The 25,668-nt window shown below is 44.2% G+C and overlaps 1 non-coding gene across 2 annotated transcripts in view; it reads right to left on the bottom strand.

Moving 5' to 3' along the window:
* Positions 1–25,668, bottom strand: part of LOC102750267 (uncharacterized) — a 612,045-nt gene that overhangs the window by 167,697 nt on the left and 418,680 nt on the right. Inside the window, exons 1-2 of one of the 2 annotated variants that reach the window (XR_014148710.1) lie at positions 25,401–25,582; positions 20,977–21,079 (exon numbers count right to left, since the gene is read on the bottom strand). This is a non-coding gene — a transcript (uncharacterized LOC102750267). Of the gene's footprint in view, positions 1–20,976; positions 21,080–25,400; positions 25,583–25,668 lie in introns of those variants that run through there. The other variant, XR_014148711.1, reaches the window with a different exon arrangement.

Genomic DNA, 25,668 nt, shown 5'->3' with positions numbered 1-25,668 from the left:
GTAAGAGATGCCTCACATTGTGTCTGGCTCACCATCGAAATCCTAATTCAAAAATTCTGGTCATATTTAGCTATTTTGTTAAAAGGCAGAGCTGATTTTATTTTCAAAAAGCAGCACTGATAAACAGAGACTGATGCCAGGCGGGGAGTTGCCCAGTGAAAGTGTTCATTTCTTTATGCAGGAATCCCCCACGCAGAAGCCTGCAGACCCCTAGAAGTTTCTGGTACTGTGGTAAGGGGAGCTTGAATACAGGAACTCTACCACGTGCTGTCAGCAGAATGTGCCCATAACACATTTCACACATGAGCAAAGGCACTATTTCAAACGTATGCAGACGCTGTTGTGATTAATTAGATACTGAAATCTACTCAATGAGCTGACTCTCCATTCAAAAGAGCTCTTTTCATTAAGGACGTAATAGATATGCTCGTCATTCTCTGTCTGCCTTCCCAGACCCGTTCTCAGCCTTTCTTTGCCCTGCTCTGTGTCTCAGGAGGGAGCCGTTACCCTTTGGCTTCTAGCTGGACTTGACCAACAGGAGATGGGATGGTAAGAGAAGTCAAGCTATTTGTTCTGACTCTCAACCCCCACCCTCACCTGCCCTTTGACCTTGGCTGGTTCTGAGACACCTCTGGATTTCAGTTTCCCCATCTGTACAATGGGGGATTTAAGATAATCTCTGAGGTGCTTTTCAGTTGCTGTTTTTACTTCCTAGATCTTCGGAAAGAATAGTTATTCACATCTGCCAAATCCAACAGGGATGAATTCCAAACTGACATTCCCTCGTTGCTGTCAGGATGCCTCTTCAAAAATGGATCAAAATGACAAGACAGAAAAAGTTTCCGATTTGTCTTTATCTCCTTCCACATGAGGTGTTTACTATGGACTGGCTCCTTTTTATCATCAAAACCCAGAACTGCTTTTAGTAAATACCAAGCCAAAAGGCAGGCAGGACTGCAGAGTTCAGTTTTTTTCTAAACATTGTGTATGTCTCACTGGGCATAAACGAGGGCATCTGCGGTAGAAGTATCACCTAGCACACTTTGTAGGCAACCTCTCTGTATTTATGGGGTGTGCTGCATATATTGTATAAAATTGCCCAAAGGTGAAAGGGAGTCTATTTCTTCTCAAAACATTTTCCCGATTTGATTGTAGGGAGCGTATCAGCCCTTGGCCACAGAAGTCATCCATTTCTAAACATAGAAGGGTTAAAAATTTCTTCTTGAACTCAACATCTCCTAACACAGTTTATCAATCTAAGGGCTGCACCCAACTCCAGCAGCTCAGAACATCAAACGCAAAATATGAAGCATCTGAAATATGCAAGTTCATCCTCTTGGCATTTGACCCCACAGTGGTCCTTGCCTCCTATGTGGCTGGAGGCTCGTCCTAATTTCAAAAGCGTGCGAGACGATTTTCCACAAGTTATGTTTGCCTCGCTCAAAGCTGTTTTTATAGTCTATATCTATCTGTTTTCCAGGGACATGTTCCTATTTCTCTTCACCACATGAAGTTTGATTGTTTTTTCGGGTACTGTCTGGAACTGCTTTGGATATAAAACATTTAAATTTAAAAATATCCTCATGCATATCAAAGAAGAATGTAAGGACATTAATATTATCCCATAATGCTTATTACAGATAGCGCAATGGGTAAAATTCTAGACCTGCAGGATTATATAAAAACACTATAGGATAATAAGCATATTATTTTCAGTTTTTCTTGGATACTATTATGATTTTCTAAATATTAAATATTAACACGGTATTCTGTAAGATGCTGAGCTTTCTTCCATTTCCCTCTGTAAATACAAGCATCTTAAACTGCTGTATTCAACCACCCAAAGGGTACTTTTCCTTTGTTTCCTAAATATTTCCTTTTCTCTGGGATACTTTCCAGGCAGTCACAATTTTTAGTATTAATTTAATTGTGACTATGACTTTAATGTCATGCTTCTCAAATGAGAGTCCACACGGCCCTAGAAATGGCAATCATTCGTTAAAAACTGGAGGTTTGGGGTGCCTGGGTGGCTCAGTCAGTTGAGCATCAGACCCTTGATTTTGGCTCAGGTCATGATCTCAGGGTCATGGGACCGAGACCTGTATCGGGCTCCGTGCTCAGCGCAGCGTCTACTTGTCCCTCTCCCTCCCCTTCTGCTCCTCCCCCCACTCATGCTCACTCTCCTTCTATCTCAAATAAATAAATAAATAAATCTTAAAAAAAAAACCTGGAAGTTTTTCAGATCAAAATGATTTGAAATCAACACAAGTTGAGATTTTCTCACTATAAAATCGACAAGAAATAATAATAACAATAGCAAAACAACAACAATAACAGGATGATCCCAAACCCAACTTACAGCAAATAGGTCACAATCAATCTAAAATGCAAAGGATGCCTTTATATATATATGTCAGATTTTAACAATGCCTCCTATGTATATGTCAAATGAAAGTATACCATTGCAGAGATACAAATGGGCCTAAACCTGACTTTTTTTTTTATTGTGGTAGGAAAAAATATGAATTTCAGCTGCATGAAAACAATTTCTTGCAATGATATTTATTTTTAAAACTCTGCAAGTTTTTGAAAAAAATCACTAGGATTTTTAAAAATATGTTATTTATTTATTTATTTGAGAGAGAGCACACAAATGCACCTGCTCATGAGGGGGGGAGAGGCAGAGGGGGAGGAAGAGGGAGAAAGAATCTGAAGCAGACACCGCAGAGCCTGCTGCGGGGCTCGATGCCAGGGCTGTAAGATCACGACCTTCGCCGAAACCAAGAGTCGGATGCTCAACTGACTGAGCCACCCAGGCACCCCAGATTTTTTTCAATTTAATGGAGAAGATGGGATTTGGAACAATCCGTTGGAAAACCTGATTCGTGAAGCACTAAGTTGCTTGAAGTTTCCTTCGGGGTCAGTTTCAGAAACACCTTAGGAGCTCCATGAAGAGCATGTTGGTGACGCCCTGATACATACACATAAACTTTTCTTGTTTGGATCAAAAAGAGATAGCCAGGCTAAAAACCAGGAGTATTACCAAACGACACATTTCAGACACAAGTGAAGGAGCAATGAAGGGACTCTCCAGCCAGCTGAGAAGTTTGGCATGAACGATTACTGCATTTAATTGTTTCTATAAAATGGTTCTGTTAATAATGTCGTTGTAAAGGCTTGTTAAAGTGCAAAATGCTTAGCTGTGGGATATCTGAAAAAGTAATTTTTAATAAGGTAAGATTATAGCATTCCGTTCCATTCTGTTCCATCCCATTCATGGTAAGGATGGTGCTCACGTCTCTGAAAACACAGACACTGTGCCTAACGTTGAGAATGGCAGCCAGGATGGGGGCTGGTGAATGTGCCCCAAACTGCTGGGGCTTCCACAGAGAACAACACACTCTTAAAAGGAAAGAAAGAAATGCACTCAGTGGCTGACTACTCAATTTTCTAGACACACTGCAATAAAAAGTACACCCGAAAGCTTGCTCTGTTACCTAGTTGAATCCCAGCTATAGGGGGAGGGGAAAATAGATCATGGCTAGTGTTCTTGAACTTAATATTGTTGTTTTTCTTTTCTTTTTTTTAAAGATTTTATTTATTTATTTATTTGACAGAGAGAGACAGCGAGAGAGGGAACACAAGCAGAGGGAGTGGGAGAGGAAGAAGCAGGCTTCCCGCTGAGCAGGGAGCCCGATGCGGGGCTCGATCCCAGGACCCTGGGATCATGACCTGAGCCAAAGGCAGACACTTAACCCACGGAGCCACCCAGGTGCCCCAATATTGTTGTTTTTCTTAATGGAGGAATAATTGTTCTCACAATAAAGGGAAAGACCTGGATACCCTGAATTATTTTCATATTCACAAGTTGACTTATTTAGGAAATTTTTTTCATGGCTGAAATCTCTCAACTCACCACTGCAAGGCAGAGCTGACTGCTCTAGTAAAAAAAAAGTCTGAGTTATATGAAGAGCATGGATCCCAGAGACTATGTGTCTTTGAGATAGTTTATTTACCTTAATCGTCAAAACAAAGAACACCAGTTATTTCCATTACTGACCTCAAAAATGCTTTGGGTCCACAATATTATAGAACTCCCAGCAAGAAGAAATGCTTACTGAAACTTCTATCACTAGCAGCCTGAAAATGTAGCATGGAACTGCTTCTTTGGCAACATTCTGGGCATCGCCCCCTCTACACAGTACCCCAGCATTTATTTGTATGAGTTTCTGCATTCAAAATGTTACCACACCAAGAAAGAGGGAGAAGCTCTCTGGACCCAGAACCTATTATTATACAGCATTAGCATTCATATAGCAATACAAATTTTAAAATATCCAAACAATAGTATCTCCCTATTTTCATCAATGGTAAGCTATAGAGAAGTCTGAATTTAAAAAAATAAAACACACCAGGGGCGCCTGGGTGGCTCAGTTGGTTGAGCAGTCGACTCTTGGTTTTGGCTCAGGTCGTGATCTCAGGATCATGAGATGGAGCCCCGTGTCCTCTGCACTCAGCCGGGAGTCTGCTTCTCTCCCTTTGGCCGCCCCCCTCCCCCCCGCCCCGGCCGCTTGTGATCTCGTGCTTGCTCTCTCTCTAAAATAAATAAATAAATCTTTTAAAAATATATAAATAAATAAAACATACCAGAAAAACCCTCCCATGGTAACAGCGATCTTTGTGATGAGTTAAAGCTATTTACTAGTTCTTTAATCTATCTGATCTTAGGAAATTGCTAAACCTCTCTGAACCTAAACCTAATAATGGCACCTAGATGATGGAGGCATTCTGAGGACTAAGTCAGACACTGCCTGTAGAGAAGCTCAGCATGGTTCCTGCCACATAATAAGCATTTGCTAAATATTACTATTATTAAGCACCAGGTCTTTAGTGAGCTGGATACAGGGCCAAATGCTATTCAGAGGTACAGCAGTAAAAGACATTTCCCCTGACATCAAGAGTTTTAGACTAGGGGCACCTTGGTGGCTCAGTGGGTTAAGTGTCCAACTCTTGATCTCAGCTCAGGTCATGATCTCAGCGTCATGACATCAAGCCCCAAGACAGGCTCCATGCTCAGCGGGGAGTCTGCTTGAGATTCTCTCTCTCTCTGCCCCTTCCCTGCTGCTTGCTCTCCCTCTCTCTCTCTCTCTCAAATAAATGGAAAAAATAAATAAGAGTTTTACAGACTAGTTAAAGAGATGATATTAACAAACAGGAAACAAGTGCTGTAAAACCATGTTTGGGAAATCGGCCTGGTAGAGAGGGTGAGTTTAAGTGTCTCACTGGCTGTATGGGCTTGGCCAAGTAATCATGTACAGAAGGGGCTGAAAATACCGGACCTGCCTACCTCACAGGGTTGGTAGCAAAACCAAAGAAATAAGCAAGTGAAAATGAGGGCTAGAGAATTTGATGCGGGTGTTTGAAATTACTGCTGTGATTTCCAATAATTATAATAGGCTACTCTGCTATGGGGCCCAGGCCGAAAAAGAAACATAAGCTGACTCAGGAAGAAATGAGTGAGGAATAAGGCAGTCAGGGAAGGCTTGATGGATCTGATAAGGTATGAGTGGGTCCTGAAGGCCAGATGGAATTTGGAGAAGTGAATGTGAACTGGAGAAAACCCTAGACAGAGTCAATACATGAGCAAGTTCATGGTGATCGCCTGGTTAGAGTGGGAATGGTAGGAAAGCAATTGTGGGTTAGCTGTGGGTGTTAGACTATACAGACCTTCAAAGTCAAGGAGCAGAGCTAGATTTGATGTCAGAACCAAGGCCCCACTGCACCAGCAAGGGATTATTGCTGGAAATAAGACAGTGACAAACACCAGGAGCAACCTAACATTTACATAAAAGTAACACATGTTCCTCTCTTCTTCCCCCTTCGCCCCCTTTTCCTTCTTTCTCGGGCTATGCTACAGTTGCATAGGGATACCATAAATCAGTGAACCTTTAAAGCACTTTAATCCAAGCACCAGATAACACAGGATCTCCTGATACTGCTAGACACCAGAAGTTTAAGTGAGATGCCCAAAACTTCCTCATTTGGGGAAATGTACAATAGTTTCGATACAGAACAGAAGCTGGATGAAAAACACTCACTTGGAAATAACTGCTCAGCTTGAGTAAACTGATTTCATCTCTAGGACTGGAAAAATAAGAGTAATACTATAATAGCTAACATTCACTGAGTACCAACTAGGTGCAAGATGATGTCACTTAATCTTTCCAAAGATCTTTGAGGGGCTACTACTATTATCCCCATTTTCTTGATGGAGAATCTGAGGCCTTTGGTCCCAGAGCAAGTAACCATCAGAGTCAGGGTTTTAAAGGCTATTCTACATGGGCCTAAACTAAAGACAGTGAATATAGTAATAACTGAGACTAACAAATAAGAACCTTTGTTATTAAACAGCTTTGAAAATTAGAATCATCAATGCAAAATTCCTTGTGGTAAAAAACAAATGGATAATTATGGAACAAATACCTTTCATCTATGCAAATTAATTTTTTAAGTGGAGAAATTAGTATCTTAAAATTTCCTAATGCTATGAAAATGAGATTCCACTTAACATAATACATGTATCCAGAAACAGTTGTATACACTGAATTTCTGTAAATCAAATATTAACTACATTTACTAAGGTAAGCAAGCAATAAATAGTTAATAAAATGAAAAATCATTTTGCAATCTGAATAGTCACTCAATAATTTATCTGTTTTGTGAATTTGGATTTACAGCAGACTCTTGACATTCCTGAGGCACACATCCGGAACCTTCCTGAATTCCCAGATTCACAAATACAGAAATGTTTATAGAGGCTCCCAGCTTTCTTGCGAAATCACATTTCCATGGAGAGTCGTATAAATTTTCTGTTCCGAGCCTTATGCACACACTACAAATGAATCACACTTTCACATTTCACTTGAGGTGTATCTCTCACTTGGCTGCCATTTCTCGCGAAAAAAAAAAAATTCTAATTAATTAATGAGCATTATTGCCAGTGCACAAGTAAGTAGTGAACAGCAAAGCTAAATGCCCCTTCTCTGTACATGTATCTTGCAAGACAGACTTTTTAGAGCCAATTATCTCAGTCAAACTTTGTGCCATAGACCCTCAGGTGAACTCACAGAGAGTCACAAACCTGCAAGTTAAATCCATGAACACCTAGGATCTAAACACATTTATGAAGTTTGCTTGGGCAAGGGTGCGGGTCATATCTACAGAACCCATACAAATCCCACTGTTCTTGCTAACCCAAGAGTTTCACAACTCTGCTGAGCTTTTTGGTGATGAGTCCAGAAAATGCGATTATAGGAACCTTGGCCACATGAATGACAGGAATTTGCCTACTCATTCAAAATACCTATACTTTGTGTGGTTGGGGATGGTGAAAATCGGTTGGATGGTTTCTCTGCCTTCAGAATGGAACCCAGTCACAGTTGGTACACTGGGCACAGAGCCCGGCAGCTGGACCTTCTCAAAACACTCTCCTGGGACTCTCTGCCTCTGGCTGGAGTTGAACGCCCCCAAATGCCACTAACCATGAAAAACAAGCAGGACAAAAGGAAAGCCTGAGTGAATGACACAGAAAGAGAAATGAAAAAAAGAAAAGAGAGAATGAAAAAAAAAATTAGCTAATTTTTTATGCGGGGTGGGGGGGTCGGGAGGAAGAACAAGAAAGACATTATCATTTCAAAATATACAGCTTATACATTTCAGAACATATTTGAAAATGCTACTGCCAGATTTTCAAATTATTTATTTATACCCCTTCTTGTTCCAGCATTTTGCTGCCAGATTAATTTTCCTGAAGCTCAGCTCTGATCAAGTTACTCCCCTGCTTAAAAACCCCAATAGCTCCTCACTGCCTGTAAAATGAAGTCCAATTTCCCTAGCCTCCTATTTCAGGCCCTCCATAATCTGGTCCCAAACTTCTAGCCCAACCTTCTCCTGCACTTCTTCCCTTTATACATCCTTCGCTCCAGCCAAATCACACTCCCTGATGTTCCCCCGCACATTTTCTGTATTTTTCTGCTCTTGCATCTTTGCTCGCGTTAGTCCCTCTGCCTGGAACGCCCTTCCTGACATCTGCATGTGCCCCATACTCCTCACCTTTCTAGACTCCACCTGGAGGATGCCAGGCACAAAGCAGGCACTCGGTGATCAGTAGCTTTATACATGTGCTTTATACACATCATGTCACCGAATCCTCACAAGGGGAGGCAGTAACTTCTTACTGTGGCCCAAGGAGGCTGGGGGTGGTGCCTCTGGGCTGTGTCCTCTGCCCACTGCTCTTCCTGCTGCCCCAAGGCTATTTCTCACACAGAACAAAAGGTGGCTGCATAAATTAATGCCAACATGTTGCAGCAAAAAAATTTTTTAAAGGAGAAAAAGTGCACCTTCCTATTCTGTGTGAACTTGACTTTGCTTGTCCAGTCCCAAGGCACAGTTTCATTGGGTAGCCCCTGCACAGCCCTCACCAGGCCCCGTGAGGCAGGACAGCACACCAGCTGATTCCAAAGGCCCCAGAGGTCCAGGGGGCCAGGGTGGGAGCTGACACCCCAGACGCCCCTCGGCCCTCCCCGCCTGGAGACGTCATGAGCACAGACACGGAAGAAGAATGATAATCATCGTAAATGTCAGTGGCTTCAGTCCTCCTCTGAATCCTAAGAACATGCTGAAGGGCTTTTTATTATTTTTTTTTTAATATTTTATTTATTTATTTGACAGAGAGAGAGCACAAGCAGGGGGAGCAGCAGAGGGAGAGGGAGAAGCAGGTTTCCAGCCAAGCAGGGAGCCCGATGTGGGGCTCGATCCCAGGACCCCAGGATCATGACCCCAGCCAAAGGCAGACGCTTAACGACTGAGCCACCCAGGCGCCCCATGAAGGGTTTTTTAAAGGTAACATTTCTCACCAAGGGTTTGAGAGCAGGTTGCTCCCGCTCTCTACACAACCTCTAGAGCCCGCTTAAACAAACATGGCAATTGGGTGTAGGACAACGCATCATGCCTGATGGATGGGGCCCTACTGAGTACACCACGCCGCCCACAGCTACATGCTCAACGGACAAGGGCCCAAGCTCTTACATGATGAGTATTTGTGTAACCTTAAGGACAAGTGGAATGTGGGCTGTAGGCATCTGATATGCTTCCCCTTTCTAACTGTTGGCATCAGAGGTAACCTGTATTGACTGGAAGGCAAGAGCCCTCCCCTCCATATACCCCCCTCCCCATGACAGGCAGGCCTCATGATCACAGCAGACACCTCCTCCCAGTTCCTATAAGTTTTCCCCCAAACCAAAAGTTCCACTGTCCTGTATACATCTGACCCATGTTTAACAGGCAGCTCAATTAAAAAAAAAACAAAAACGAAAACAAACATCATTTGTTAGAGCATGACTTGAGATGAAAACTGTTTCAGGGGTTAACCCACATCAGGGATTAACTTCACATCACTCCCCTGGACAAAACTTGACTCAGTCCAATAAATTATGGCTCCCTCCATAAAATTTTAAAACAAAAGTTAATTCAGTAACCACGTGGAATCTATGGTTGCCCTGCTAGTCTCTTGCTCTGTCTGCTGCTGACTTCTGGCCTCACTAAACTCAGGACACGGCTCGTCTGCCTCGCGCCTCTGACCCCTGCCTGGGCTGGCTCTCTCCACCCCTAACCTACTGCCGTTCAGTCTCCTCCTCCCCAACCTGGGACCACTCACCCTTCTCCTTGCCTCCATGCTGAAATGCTGTCTGTAGCAAGGTTTAAGAGGAAAAAAATTAACTGAGCATAATGTAGAACTTTGTTTTCCTGAAACTTTCTTATTAATTACCAAGTAGCAATCTTGAGTTGGAAATTCTGTTGACCAGCTCCAAAGCTGCTGCTCAGTTATTCATCACTTCCATTTACAAAACTGCTCCCTGCTTTTTGCAGTCTTTAGTTCCAAACTAGAATTCATACCAGGCCTTCCCTTGTTTTACTTCTGAGCCATTTAAACATATCCAAACACAAGTCTGTCAACACAGGGTGACATGGTTTCTTCACAGGGGTTGTTGGTGGGTGGTGGTGGCAGGTGTATATCGGAACACCTCAAAGCAGAGAATGAAAAAATCCAGATTAAAAAAAAAAACTAATCATGGCCCATGGAAGGGTGAGCTGAACAGGAGGAATCTGATACCACAAAGTAGTGATGACTCCTTGGGCTTTGCTCTGGGGGACCTACAGAACCTCACTGTCTTAGTCCCAGCACAACGGGCCCAGGAAAGTGTGTCTTCCTCAGTGGGCTGCCCAGAGATCACTGGATGCCATTGGTGGCAAGAATGGAGAAGTGTCAGTCCCAGGACAGAAAAGAGAGGGACAAGTAAAAAATCCAGACATCTCTCCCAAGTGAACAGAAATGGCTGTGAATGAACAAAAGCCTTATATTTCAGAGTAATAGTATATACCACAGTCAGTAATCTTAAAGAGAAACATATCCCAGGATATACTCAGTGGCAAAGTATTCAGATTGAAAGGACCTCCAATAGTGAGCTGTTAGTGCAGCCTGGGTTTGCAGGGAAGAGGTGCGACAATGATGCATGTGAACTCAGGATCTAATGACAAGTGCTCTCCACAGTTCAGGCTGAAGATAGCTGGGTTTGGAAGCAGGGTAATCCAGATACAAATAATTGCCTCTATTGCAATTTTGTTTTGCTGGAGGAGATACAGCCTCAGACGCAGACAGGAAGTACAATTCCAAAAGCAGAATGAAAACTGTTTAATACATAGATATCAGGCAATCCTGTTTTTAGAAATTATTCCCGATTTAATTCCTCCACCTCTAGATACCCTGCACCCCTGAAGGAATCCCTAATTTAAAGGATCATTCTGGAGGGTGCCTGGGTGGCTCAGTTAGTTAAACATCTGCCTTTGGCTCAGGTCATGATCCCAGGGTCCTGGGATCGAGCCCCACATCATTATCATCATCATCATCATCAGGTTCCCTGCTCATCGGGGAGTCTGCTTCTCCCTCTGCACCCCCCCTCGTGTTCTCTCTCCCTCTCTCTCTCAAATGAATAAATGAAATCTTTAAAAAATAATTTAAAAAAAATAAAGGATCATTCTGGAAATCAGGCCTGCCCCCAACTATGACAGCTATCCTAAAGTCTTCTTTTGGAAAATTATAACTAGTTACCACCTGTTGTTTGGTTTTTATTTACTTGTTAAATGTGAACATATTTTAGAGACAGCATACCATGTTATGTGTTCATCATATTTATTTGCATCATTTCCCTGATTACAGAAGGTTTACACAGGCATTTGTAGCAACGCCTAGGCAATGCTTGGTGCACTTTACGAATCATTCAGGGATCTCTGTTCAATGGGGACTCATCCCAAACTTTCAAGCAACTAAAAGGGTTAACTGACACCTGTGTAGCCACAATCCGAAAGACTGAAAAAACGGATGCAGACGGCAAAAAGGCAGCCTATGTGTGGCCATCTCCCTTCCCGCGCCTGTGCAAGACATCACTAATCAATCCCAGTGACGCCCCTCGTTCCTGAGTCCCCCACAGCACAGCTACACTCGGCCAGAGCCGGCACCGGCTGGGGGACCTGCTTGGTAGGACTCACGTACTATCTTCTAAAGAGAACAGCCACACTGATAAACAAACAGCATGCCCTGATACACAGGGGATCAATGGAAGGAAACAAGTATTCAGCGGGCTGCTCAAGCAAGGTCCCCGGGGGACAAGACGGCTGCTTTCAAGTATCTGAAGGGGGAAACTGGGCCTTTCATTCACTGCGGTTCCAAAGGGTAGCCAGGCAATAAATATCATCCCAAGGTAAACAATGGTGGCAACACACAAGAGTGCGTTGAGGTAGGGTAGGCAGTAGGAGGAGGCAGGTAAAGCCGACTGGGTAAAAACAGGAGGCGCGGATGCATGCTCTCTCCCTTCTTCCCGCCCAACCGCAGATATACAACAGATTTTTCCTTTAATCCTTTGTAAACGAGGCCCACTGACCCATGGAATGTTCTCACTGAGATTTCTAAGTAAACAGAGACACACAGGTACGGATGCTGTTTAATAGTTGTGGGGGAGGGGCTATGCAGATAAGGGGAGAATTTCTTCGATAAATACGTGAAGGACAGGCTGAATTTGCAATTTAAGTATAAATTGCATATTCACTGATTACTTTCTAGCTCTAAACCCTCTAACTCTAAAAACCTCTCGATGTCTGCCCAAAACTAATTTCTTGATATCCACACAAGGTGCAACAAAATGTCCCGACTGCTCCTTCGGGACACGTCCCTACAGATTTATAAGAGCCCTCTGCTCAGGGGGCACAAGGGATGAAGACCGAGTCCCAGGATTTCCTGGAGAAGTCTTGGTAGTCTTGATGTAAAAACACATTTGTTTGTTTATAAAGGAAACAGATCTGTCCCGGCTTGGTTACACAGAGCAGAGCGAGAAATTCTTCTGGAGCCCCTGAGGCAAGGCATTACTCTCAGCTCAGCAGGCTGTGGTTATGTAAGTTCTTGTTTCATCTTATCCTTCTATGTGATTCTGCGTCCTGGGGCAGACTGTCCATCCCTTAGACTCAGTTCCTACATCTGTAGAATAGGAACACAGCAGAGACACCTGATCTCGCCCACCCCCACCAGCCACACCATAGGACGGAAGCAGTCTTTGTGGAAAACTGAGCTTTGGGGAAGTGGGAAATAACAGGATCGAGTCTCAGTATTTAATATTTTGCAATGGGTTTAACCTCCACACTAGGTTTTAAATCCTTAAAGTTATTTCATGTTTAGATGAATCTGCTCACTAGATGTTGAAATCTATCCTGAGGCTCTTCTTTACTAATTACTTAGAATGACACTGGTTCAAGTGCCAGGAAAGAAACTGCTTTTACAGGAATCATTTACACTTTCCAGAATACCCTCCAGCAGGGATGATTTTCTCCCTCAATCTTTCCTTTTCGAAATCTTAAATTGCCCAGGGAAAAGACGAACTGAGAGGTGTGATTCCTATGTGAGCCATTCCTACATTCTCCTTACTCTTCAGAGAGAGAGAGAGAGAGAAACACAGTGTGGATGCCAGAAGCTTGCACATAATCCTACAGGGGAGCAGGAAGGCTAGCCCAGTAACCCAGACTGTGGAGATCGGGGGTGGTGGGAAGAGTCATTGCTAACACTTCACTTCTCCCTGAGATCATCCAACACAGGGCGCAGTGGGGTGGTACCCACGGAAACCCAGCCTCTCTCCCAAGCCCCTGTGTAAATGCTCCCTGGTCAACTTGAATCATGCTAGCAGAATGTCCAGGAGCAAGGGGATCCACACAGGTACAGGTCATGCATACCTAAAGGGGTCTATCTATAGAAATCTTTAGAAATGTAAACACCACAAGAAAAATGGAAGAGTGATACCCGTATGTTATATTCCAATTCCAATAATCCCTCAAAGGTATTAAGAAGCCCTGTGAGCCTGTGGATGAAATGAGAGTTGACAAGCCAGGTGGGTACCCTGACTTGTCATGAGTTTCTGTTATGGACCTTGGTTGGGACCATTCAGGATCCACCCTCCATTCTTGGGGTTCAGCATCTGGATTTCCTTTTCGGGAATTAATCCCCACCCCCACTGTGTATAGTCTTGGTGGGAATGTCAATCAGGGGACCCACCCCCTCACCCCTCAGGCCAAGAAGGAAGCATGTGGCTTACACCAAGCTAACTGAGCTCTTACTTGTTTCCAGGGTTTTGAATCTTGGATGGAGAAACCTGTTGGAACTTATCCATTGCAGCAGTAGCACACAAAGAAGACCATCAATTCTGTCCACCTGGACCCCCAGAGCTTCCTCAATTTCTGTCTTTCACCAAGCCTGGTTCTGCACACTTCCTGTTGATTCTCTGACCTCCTGGATAAGCTTCCAATAAAACCCTTTTGTTTTGACTTAGCCAAAATCAGTGTCTGTTGCTTGCAAAAAAAAAAAAAAAAGAATATTAACTAATACAGATGTCTAACTTCTGGACCTATCTGAGGATTTCCGGGCCCAACAAAGTCCTATGATTCTAGATGTTTCTAAAAATGATCCTATGCATCTGAGTCTATTCTCCGTAAAATTCTCTTGTTCCTCCATGGTCAGGAAGAAAGGGTAAGAAAAATAAAATGAGAGAGCGACCGGAGAGAGAAAGGAACATCACTTCATTCTAGAAAGTTCCATCATGTCCCTTTCCAGCTGACCCCTCCTCACTCCCATAGGCAAACACTGTTCTGATTTCTATCACCCCTGCCTAATTTTTCCTATTCTAGAACATCATGTAAATGTAATCAGACAGAATGTACTCTTTATTTTGGTCAACTTCATGTTTCTGAAATTCATCCAGGTTTTTATACATATCAGTAGGGTGTTCTTTTTTTCCTGCTGAGTAATACTCCATTGTATGAACATACTTCAGTTTGTTTACTCAGTGTCCCGTTGATAGATATTTGGGTTGTTTCCAGCTTTGGGCCTATTAGGAAAACAGCAGCTATGAACATTCTTAAATAAATCTTTTTTATGGACATATGACTGCTTTCATTTCTCTTGAATAAATGAATTTTTATTAAATGCTGAAGAAGCTTTCTTAGTATAATACTTTGCAGAGAAACAATAATATACTTTCTGCAGGGGAAAAAGAAAATGCCTATTTTTCTTTTAGAACAGGATAGGTTCATACATACCATTCTATTAACCCCAACTCCCTCTTCAACAGCTTCATTCTTTCCATCTGCACACACCCATGTTTCTCAACCATTCTAAACAAACCTTTCTCTCTCCCCTGAAACTAGCAAACACTCTCAATATGACTTTTTCATGGCGATTCTTTTTTTTAAATTCCCAGTCGTGTTCTCAACAGCCCACCCTGGTTTTATTTTCTCACTTCTCATTCTCTCTTTGACCTCTTGCAGTGTTCGGCTGTGTTAACCAGCATTCACTCTCTGTCTCTTTCTCTCTCTCCTTTCTTGCTTTTTAAGAAAAGCTAAACTTTAATTACTCAGTTAATTTTTACCATGAAAACAGGTACCCCAAAACTGGTCTTAAATGCTCACAACTGTACAAATCCTTCTCTTGGCTTCCACACACATTGACAGGAGAGATTCCATAGCCAGACTCTGGGGTTTGAACCTGGCTCTATCCCCTGCTAGCTGGGCGACCCAGGGCAAGTTATTTAACCCCTCTGTACCTCTGTTTCTTCTGTAAAATGAGGCTGACAATAGGACCCACCTCACAGGGTTATTGTGAGCATTAAATGAGCTAGCACTTACAACTGTGCCTGGCATGCAGTAAGTGCTCAATAAAGACAAGCAGTTTCTACTATCTTATTTGATCCTCATTGTGGTGTATGTAATAAGAGAACTTTATAAAGCATGGTAGACTTCATTAATACAAGGGATGAAACCATAGCATTATGATGCCTTCCCTTAACAACCCTCTTTAATGGTTGAGCCTCTTTCCCCTGCTTCTTTAATGTGGACATACTGCAAAGCTGCCTCCTTGACGTCATTGTCCTTATGATTCTATACTCCCTTGAAGGTCTCATCCATTGCGGTGGCTTTAATTATCACACCAAGTCCAATGACTTCAAATATAGGTCGACAATTGTTCCATTTCAGTATCTCATCCCCAACTTTCTGCTCGGCATCTTGCTACCATTCATTCAAACTCAACATGTATAAAACCGAAATCATTGTTTTTGTTTTCACAAAGAGGTTGCCCTCGGGATTTCTCTTTGTCCTCAATGATATACTCATACACCAAATATACACGGCCTAGTCTTGCCAGTTACTCCTAGCCGTGTATAAGAGAGCCCGAGAGTGAATCTTGTTAGGGTATCACTGGAACACTCTTCTTGTTTCCCTAAGGCCTATCCTGTCCTCATGGAAAGGTTCATAATGACTACAGATTCTGCAGGAGGGGTGGGCTATGGAGGTGAGCATGCCAGGTACCTGGGAATGAAGCTGCTTGATTAAAACATGAGCATCCTCATCCCGGGTCCAGCAGGACTTGGTCCCAAGCCTTCCCGCCTCATGTCCCACAGTTTTGATAACACTGTGAGTGTTTTTAGCTGGCAGCCCTTGTCCCATGCCTGAACGTGATGTCCGTGCCAGGGCAGCCTCTGGGGCTAGCGGAGGAAGCAAGAGCACAGCTGGGCACCTGGGTGGCACCATTCCATCTCTGTGCCTCTGAGCTTTACTCAAGGGGAAGAACTTGAGCTCAATGGCTCGGGGCCCTGTGCCCATGAGAGGCTGTGTGGCACCTTTAATTTCCCTGGAGCAAAATCTAGTCTTGCAAGCAGCCTGATCAAAGTCCCCTGGATGTCTAAGGAAGGCACTCGAGGGATTTTGTCGCAGCTTCCTGCCTGTGCTAGTCATGAGGGCAGGTTGCGGATATTCCATTTCTCCTCCTCTGAGCACACGGCAGGATGGCACCTCCCTGCTGCCCTTGAAGTTCAGTGTGACAGGAAACTTGCTTTGGCCAATGAGATGGGAGCAGAAACAACAGGGATGGCTTCTGGCGGAAGCTTTAAGAATCCATGGTGATTCACTTCTCCCCTGTCCCCGCCTCCATGGGAGCATAAGGTGATAGGCAACCTCTGTTGCCGGAGCCTGGGGCTCCGAATGAGCAGAACACATACTCCGTTACACAGGTGGCACGAGCAAGAGACAACCTTGGCTTCATGAAGTCATTGGGACTGGGGGGTTCTTTGTTACTGCCGCATAATCTAGGCAATACTAAGGGATAGTGCAGCCCGCTCATATGACCGGTCAGCAGCCTCCAACTTCTAACTCCGCCCCACCTCTGGCTTTTAGATTTCCCCTCTGTTGAGTTCAGCCCTCAGGGCCACAAAATAGACTTAAGCTACCCACACACCAAGCTGTCTCCTGATTCATGGATGAGGACTGATACCTACGGGTAGCCCACAGGGACCCAGCAAAAGCCTGGCCTCTAATGCTACCCAGGCCCAGTGCCCTAGGCATGAAAACAGGTACCATGTTCCCCACTGTCAGCACCTACACCAGAGTCTTCCTATTAATGCGGCCCATGCCAGCTAGGCCAGCAGCATAATTTATTGTCCAAAATGGTCTTGAGAGTGAAAGGGGACTGGGCGACAGGCATAAACCTTTGCTGTCTGGGGCACACAGGAACGTGTGGACACCCTAATTCTGACGCCATCATCTCTACAGTCTTAGGTCTAGGGGGTATGAGAAAAATGCCTAGAGGCATTATCTCAGGAGAGAAAGCCATATCCAGGAAATGTGATTAAAGGCCGAAGATGAGGCATGTGGTAAAATGAATGTGTTTATCAGGGTGTACTCTGCTTTTCCTATTCTATGTGGCATTGGACTGAGTGGGTACAGCTGTTTCTCTAAGCAGGTGCATGCGAATAGCACTAGGCGTCCAAACAAAACCAAGAGCCCAATGCAAAATCCAGCCGGGAAGTCTGAACACCCTGCAGAAGCATGAAGAGCGTCTTCCTCCCACAGGTCAGCCTGGGAGTCATTTAAGAGGAAGAAGGACAAAATCAAGAAAACAATCTTAGCAGCAGAAAGAACCATGGAAACAAAGTCAAAGTAAATACAATATCAGGGACCATGGGCTCCTCCTCTCCTGGGCACCTGAGACATATTAATGTCGATAAATATTTTCAAAGAATGCTGAATCTTCTAGACCGAGTAACACATCGTAGACAGTAGTTGATTTCTCTAAACTGCTGCTATTTTGCATTTTCCTTTACTTTGTAAAATACCACAATTCTAGTTGGTTCTCAAAATCTTATGGCTTATGATCAAGAAGTATATAACGATTTTTGAAGAATCTGTTTTTCTGTGTCCCAATCCCCACTTTCCACTGGGTTTCTGTCATTCACAACCAAGACTTCTAGTTAATATATCTACCAAGGAATAGTGCCATATAATGTGAATTCAAATAGTTCCCCATAATCTGGGTGGGGAAGAGAGGGTGGGGTATATAGAAAAAAGATCAGCCATGAGCTGATAACTGTTGAAACTAAGTGGTAAGTATAAGGACCTTATTATTATACTATCGACCTATTCTCTCTCTGTCTACATACGTTAAAGCAAGTGTTAAAAAAAAATCTCACAGGCCTCACACTTCAAGTCCAGCACAAATCAAGGCAAACCAAAGAACAGAAGAGGCAGAATCAAACATAAACCAGACAATAGTAGATGTGCAGAGAGCATAGCTGTAATACATGAAAACTTTAGCACAAGAGTTCTTTGCAATACACAGGGCTTTGGACAAGAGACCCGAATCTATGAGGGCCTGACAGGAGCAGGGGGCCTTGGAGAGACATGGATGGTGGATGACCAGCCCAAACTATGCAGACAAGGTCCAGCCATACGCTTCAACTCCAGGCAAAACAATGGAGTATTCATCGCTGGAAGAATTCGCCCTTCCTCCCAGGTAATCCCAATAAAGCAGCTATTATCCACCCCAATAAATATGCAAGGGTGTGGCTCAGACAAAGGCCTGGGTTACTTCTCCAAATGTTCACTGAGAACCACCACTGTTCTGACACAACAATGTATCTCACAGTTTATAAACGCAGCCACGATTCTGTCTCTTAATTTAGGCTAGAGCCACCACCGCTTATGGGGTCCTGCCTTCTCCTGGGATTAGAGGTTCTTGACCCCAGCTACCCATTAGAATCACTTGGGATCTTTAGAAAAATCCTGTTGCCCAGGCTGCCTCCTAGACCATGAAATCACAATCTCTGGGAGCGGGGCCCAGACGTCAGTATTTCCAGAAGGCTCCTCGATGATTCTAACGAGCAGCTAGGGCTGAGAACCACAGACTCAGGTAGACCTGGATCTGTCAAATGCTCACTTACTGTAGATTCATGCCTCACTTCTCTGGGCATCCGCTGCTACTGCTCAGACCACCCCCACTTTCTGATCTACTCACGTGGGCAGACCTCAGTCAATCCAGAACCTAGTTCTTTCCTCTTTCTACGAGTTTCCTAAGGCTGCATGACAAAATACCACAAAGTTGGCGGCTTAAAACAACAGAAATATACACTCCGAAATTTAGTTCTAGAGGCTAGAAGTCCAAAAGCAAGATGTTGGCAGGCCATGTGCTATGCCAGGATCCTTTCTTGCCTCTTCTAACTTCTAGTGGTTGCTGGCAATCCTTGGTGTTACTTGGTTCATGGACACATTACTCCAATCTCTCCCTTCATTGTCACATGGCGCTCTCCCTGGAAGTCTGTGTCCTTTCTTCTTATAAGATCATCAGTCCTACTCGATTAAGAGCCACCCTACTCTGGTAGGACCTCAACACCTTCCATCTGCAGTAACCCTGTCTCCAGATAGGGACACCTTCTGAGGTTCCAGGAAGCACAAGGTTTCAATCTGGGACACTCTTACTCACCCATATAAAGCAAATCTTAGATTTTATCTTCATCAGAATGCATATAAGATCTAGCTAACTGGGAGCACAATGCCTTTTAAAACATGTTTTTATTTTGGAATCATTTTAGACTTCTAGAATGGTTGCAAAGATAGTACACAGAGTTCCTGTATGCTCTTCACCCAGCTTCCTCTAATGTTAACATCCTATAAAACCATGGTACACTTATAAAAACTAAGACAGTCACACCAGGACAATACTGTTGACGTAACTATATACTTCAAGCATCTTTCACCAGGTATCCCACCCATGCCCTTTTCCTGTTCTGGGATCCAAATCAGGATACCAGCTTGCATTTAACACAATGCTTTTTAGGATGAAAAGGGCCACAGCCAAGCTCTGATTCATGGCATCAAAACTTCACTTTAGGCATCCTTCCTGAGCTTGCCCTCTAGCCTCCCAGCCAGCCTCACATTTGTGTCCAACTGACTATGTTTCATCTCTTCTTCCTTCCTGTTTGGATCTGGTAACCCCAATTTTTTAGTCAAGTTAGTTCTTAACAGTTTTGAGGTCACGGGACCACTTTGAGAATCTGCGAGAAGCTACAGATTCTCCTCTGAAGAAAATATACAGACAAAAACCATCTTGCATCCAATTTCAGAGCAGCAATCAATGCCTCCCTCTTCCTCCAGGGTCCCCACTGAGACCCGACTTCCCACAGTTTGGCTTCCCCAGGCATGGGTTTTGTGATGAAATCACTATGAAGCCCTCTCCCAGGACAAATTCTCCAGCTCCTGGACGTGACCACAGTACTTTGCACTCTGGGTTTTGGCCAATACCGGGGTCCCAGCCACTGCCTTGGGCCGACAGTGGACACTGAGAGTGGCTGGACTCTCCACTTCTGGCCAACTTGGCCACCAGTATTTAATGCCCCAAGTTTTGGTTGACCCTTCCCCTCTTTGGAGACCACTTTCTCTGGGATGGAAGGAATCTCCCAGAATTCAATACTTCTCTGTTCAAAAGGCATGTCATCACTTTGGTTTCAACTAAGAAAAGTGACTCTGGGATCCAGAGCAGTATTACCAAGTTCTTTCAAAATCAGACCTGCTGCGATTTTGAAATGGCAGGAACCTTGATACCAACGCCTGCCTATGGCATTTCAGCTTTGGAAACAGCATGTGAGGCCCCCTACACACACACACACACACACACACACACACACACACACACACAACTGGCAACTTTACAACCCTACATGTCCTCTGAAGCCACCACACAAGCCTGGAGCAGGAACCAAGGAAAAGGGAAACTGTCCCCACTCAATCCTCACAACCTTGGTTTGAACGTCTCGCTCCCCCCAGTTCCTCAAACGCTGTTCTGTCCCCCTCACCCGGTGATCCTCAGATGCTGCTCTTTTCTATCAATGCCTCTGAGCTAGACTACCTGCAGGCTCTCCTGCGTCCTGGGGCCATACTTTGCTCCCTACTGCCGCTTGAATCAGGATCACACCAATTCCTCCAGCATCAGGCAGAAGGGAACAGGGTTGGGGAACAGACAAGAATAATTCCTCTGGACAGGGCTGGGTCTAGTCTTACCTTCTGCAAATGGTTCCCATTCATAGAAGCGGCCCATGAACGGCTTGTTGTTGTAGGATGCACACTGGACCTCCCGGATGCTTCTACTGCTTTCTGGACACACCTAATAAAACAGATATTAAATATGCAGTTAGTGTCTGCATCTTTTCATAGCTCTAGTCCCGTCCCAGAAGACCTCCCCAACTTTAAATGCCAATCCTTCTCCACCAAAAGCAGTGTTTCTGAAACTGTGCGGATCACCTGCATCAAAAATTTAAAATGCAGATCTCAAGGCTTCATTCCAAGTTTACTAAATCAGAATCTTTGGAAGGACACTAAAATTTTAACAAGCTCCCCAGGTTAAGCTTTTGCACCATAATTTGAAAACCACTAACCGAAACCTTCTGCTCCTGACAAATTGGTCTGCTCGCCTCCCCCACAAAGGCCATCCATTTCCATCTGTTTGACTTTGTTCGTGCCATTCCCAGACATGGGATAATATTCACAGCAAGCATGTACAGAATCCTTACCATGCGCAGGTGATGCTTTAAACATATTACACTTACTAATCCTCATATTACACTTTAATCCTCACAGTGACCAATGAGGCCACTCTGATAGTTTTGCAGATTTTTCATAGATAAGCAAACTGAGGCACAGAAGAACCCACACAGCCAGTGAGAGCAGAGGCTGGAGTTAGGGCTAAGTGGTCTGGTGGTCACCAGGCTGCATCTCAGTGTCCTTCCCATCTTGTCTAAATTCTCTCCACCATCTAATGCCACAGCTCCCAGCCTTTAGCATGCAAAAGAATCACCCAGAGATCTCACGGGAAATGCAAAGTCCTGGGTCCCTCCCCCAAGGATGGTCAGTAAGTCTGGGATGAGGTCCAGGAATCTATATTTTATCAAATTATCCAGGTAATTCTGATATACTAAATGACTCAAAGAAAATATCCAGCTCCCTGTGGTTTATCTCTTTCTTATTTATAAATGTGACATGAAATAAATATGAAATATAATAAGATCAGAATCTCTAATTCAAATCATGGATAAAGCATGATCTAACTTTTAAAACCTAAGTATACTCTTATTTAAGTGTGGGGTATGTGTGTGTGTGTGTTTTAATAATCAGAGGAAAAGGAATCTGGCCCCTTAAATATTAAAAACCCTGTGTATAAGAAGTCTCTGGAATAAACTGCTAATAAGGTAGCTCAAAGTCCTGAAGAATTTATAAAGAAATCTATGGTATATATCAGAAACACCAGGTCTTTTGAAGAGGAAGGAACGAAGGGAGGAATAAAACCAGGTGGAAGGAAAAGCATCTCTTGTGTGATAAAGGACATTCAGGCGAGACTGCTGGTACAAACTCCTGGGTGGTCATAACCCTGCTGCAGCCTGAACCAAAGCATATGGAGCAGGAAGCTATGGGAAGCAGAATGTGGTAGAAACTGGTGGGGAAAAAAGGCCCAGTGGACGGACAGGGTGGGCTGAGCTCTGACAATCAGTGAGAAGCCAACAGGCCGGGGAAGGCTGTCTCCTTGGGCACTGGAAGCCAGGCTGCTGGTGGCCCCCAAGCCAGAACCATGTAGGCGTCCAGCAACACCAGCTGTCTCCATAAAGGACTTGGCACTGAGATGTTTTTGACAACCCTTAGGCCAGAACCAGAGCTTGACGAGGATATGATCAGTTGGGTGACTTGAGAGGAAGAACCACTAAGTGATTTGTTAAAAATACAGGTTTTCTTGGGTGCCTGGGTGGCTCAGTTGGTTAAGCATCTGACTCTTCATTTCAGCTCAGGTCATGATCTCAGGGTCGTGAGATCGAGCCCCGCATCGGGCTCTGTGCTGAGTGCAGAGTCTGCTTGACATTCTCTCCTTCTCCCTCTGCTCCTTCCCCAGCTCATGTTCTCTATCTTTCTCTCAAATAAATAAATAAGATCTTTTAAAAATACAGATTCCAGGCCTCACCCCAGTGGGAAGGGAGGGAAAGGGCCCACGAATATATGCTTGAAGCACTGCCTCGCTGATTCTGGCCCAGCCAGCCTGGCACCGGACCACAGCAGCAATGAAAGGCCACCCCCAAGCCTCAGTCTTACTCTGGTTAGTTAACAGGCAATCACAGTGTTGGAGCAGTGACAATCAGACCCAACCCTTCACTTTATCGATGAAGACACTGAGGCCTGGAGAAGAGGCACAGCTGGCTAGAGGTCACTGTGACAGAGGGACAGAGCCCAGAGCCTGACCACCCACTCTGGCCCTAATCAGAAACGAGAGATGAGCTGCTGGGTTGCATTTTTTTCATAATGGAAACAGACCAGAACAAGTGGGCAAATGTCCTGTTCCTCAAATAACCACACCTATGGAAAGCCAAGCTGCTCGGCAGTGAGGCTCCAGCCAGAAGCCACCCTGAATTAGTCTGGTGGCAGTTATCAGAATTGGAAGCTACAGACCACAAAAACCCAGCCAGGCTGCTTAACCCCTTTCTCTTCCATTAGCAAAATATGCCAAGAGGCTAGACCATGAACCAATGCATCTGTAGAATCATTCCGAATTGCTCAGTACTTGATGATATAAATGTATATTTCATGACATGGAAAGTAGTCCACAACCCATTAAGTGAAAAAAAGTGTTAAGTGATTGTGTGTGTGTGTGTGTGTATGCACACACATAGAGAAAGAAAGGTTAAAAGCATTACCTCTGGAAGGTGGGTTATAGATTTTTTCTTTTCACAAAGAAAAGAAAGCTTTTGGTGTATTACACTAATTTTTCTGCAATAAATACGTAATATTTGTGTAATAAAAATGGATCATTACTGAGCCCTTTCAAACACTTTGGCCCTTTGCCAACTTTACATGTGCTTGTAGTTTATAATCGTATGGTATATCTTAATGCCCCACTAATGCTCCTACTCCATCCACATGCATCTGCCAAGCCAACCAGTCACATGTGAGGGATCATTCAGGGCCCCCTGCCCCAGGTCACCAATAAGTTCTTTATATCTGAGCCTGGCCCAGTTACCTCCTGAGGAAGGGGGGGCTTCATGTGGCATCGGACCCACAGTGGGGGGTCAGGTGCTGAGGCAGCAAATCCACCTCCAGTTGCCCAAAGGCAGCTGAGCCCAGCAGGTTGCCTGTGGTATCCAGCCCGTGGTGAGCACAAGAAGATGCTGCAGGAGATGACCAGGAGCCCTGGCCAGGCCCTGTGTGCTCCCCAGCAAGGACTCACAGGATGCCACGTGAGCTGCCAGTTAGCATGTAGGAGAGGATCCAGGCCAGACATATTCGAGGCTCAGAGGATCCAGATGTGGACGTGGGTCCTGAGATAAAATTATAGTAAAGGTGATGAAGGCAGAAGCCTGGCTGATGACGGTATTAAGAACAGCTCACTTTTACTGAACAGTTACTAAATGCCAGGCACTCCACCACATGATCCTATGTATCTTAGCTCATGTAATCCTCACCACAACTATCATACCCATTTTATAGATGAGGAAGCCAAGGCAGCAGAAAGCTAAATGAGTTGCCAAAAGCCATGGGCTGATAAATGATGAAGTCAGGATTTGAACCCAGACACTTTGAATCCAGAACCACCATACATGGTGCCCCTCGAGACTGTGTGGACAGCAAAGTGAATCTGTCACGGGTCCTCCGACAAGGGGGCCTTAACTCCTTGCCCGAGAAGTCCTAGCGGCCAAGGTCAGATTACAGCTTCAGCTGTAAAGATCAGGCAGTTGTGGATTGAGGATTGAAAACCAAGCAGGCCAGGGAAATTCTGCTTCATGCCTTGTGTGGGTTACATCTGTTTGTACTTGTCATACTATTATCAATATATGATCTCCTCTCATTTTAACACACTTTCTGAAGTTAAAACTTCCAGGTTACAGATCATTTTACATTTGTTACATTTTAAGTGGGCTGTTTCCTGATGCCATAGACTGAGTCACCCTCACCTTATCAGTAACTGTCTCTAGTTTACACTGTGAGTTGGCTTTGGGCAGATTTCCTGCAGACACTAATCCTTTCCATGGACACAGATTCTTGTAATCTTCAGCCCAGAAAAGTGGGACAGGGAAAAAGCTGTGCAGATAGAGATCAGGCTCACGCAGGATGGGGCTCTCAAAGAGCGGAGCTTCATTGCCATGTGATGCCTCTGGGAAACCTCCCTTCAAATGACTTCCTTCCACCCAAAAGAGGGAGGAATGTTTCCACTGGTCTCTTATGGGAAAAGGAATAAAGATGGACTTTGATATAATGAGCTGAATCCTTATAAAGCACTTCAGAGCCTATCCGAAGTTCCATCTAGACAATTGCCTAGGGGTGCTATGAGTTACAAAGAGTATTATGGAAACTTGGGCTACGTTCCTAGAGACCCCAGTTAATCTGAGATGACAAGTGCCTGCACCTAACTTCATTGCTCAAGAAGCCACTCTTGGTGATCGCATACTTACCTCTTGATAATTAATTACTTTCAGTTCCTCAGTCGACCGAAGGGTGTCATCCCCAGTGAAGGTGGCACCAAGAAATAGGACCTTGAAGTCTGCATGGGTCAGACACGCATTGTTTTTTTGTTTGTTTGTTTTTATTTTGTTATTCTTATGTTAATCCCCATACATTACATCATTAGTTTTAGATGTAGTGTTCCATGATTCATTGTTTGTGCATAACACCCAGTGCTCCATACAGAATGTGCCCTCCTCAATACCCATCACCAGGCTA

Source organism: Leptonychotes weddellii, chromosome 9 (assembly GCF_054177405.1).
Source record: "Leptonychotes weddellii isolate Sample4059 chromosome 9, ASM5417740v2, whole genome shotgun sequence".
NCBI classification, from domain to species: Eukaryota; Metazoa; Chordata; class Mammalia; order Carnivora; family Phocidae; genus Leptonychotes; species Leptonychotes weddellii.
This window is presented reverse-complemented; position numbering and strand designations above follow the sequence as displayed.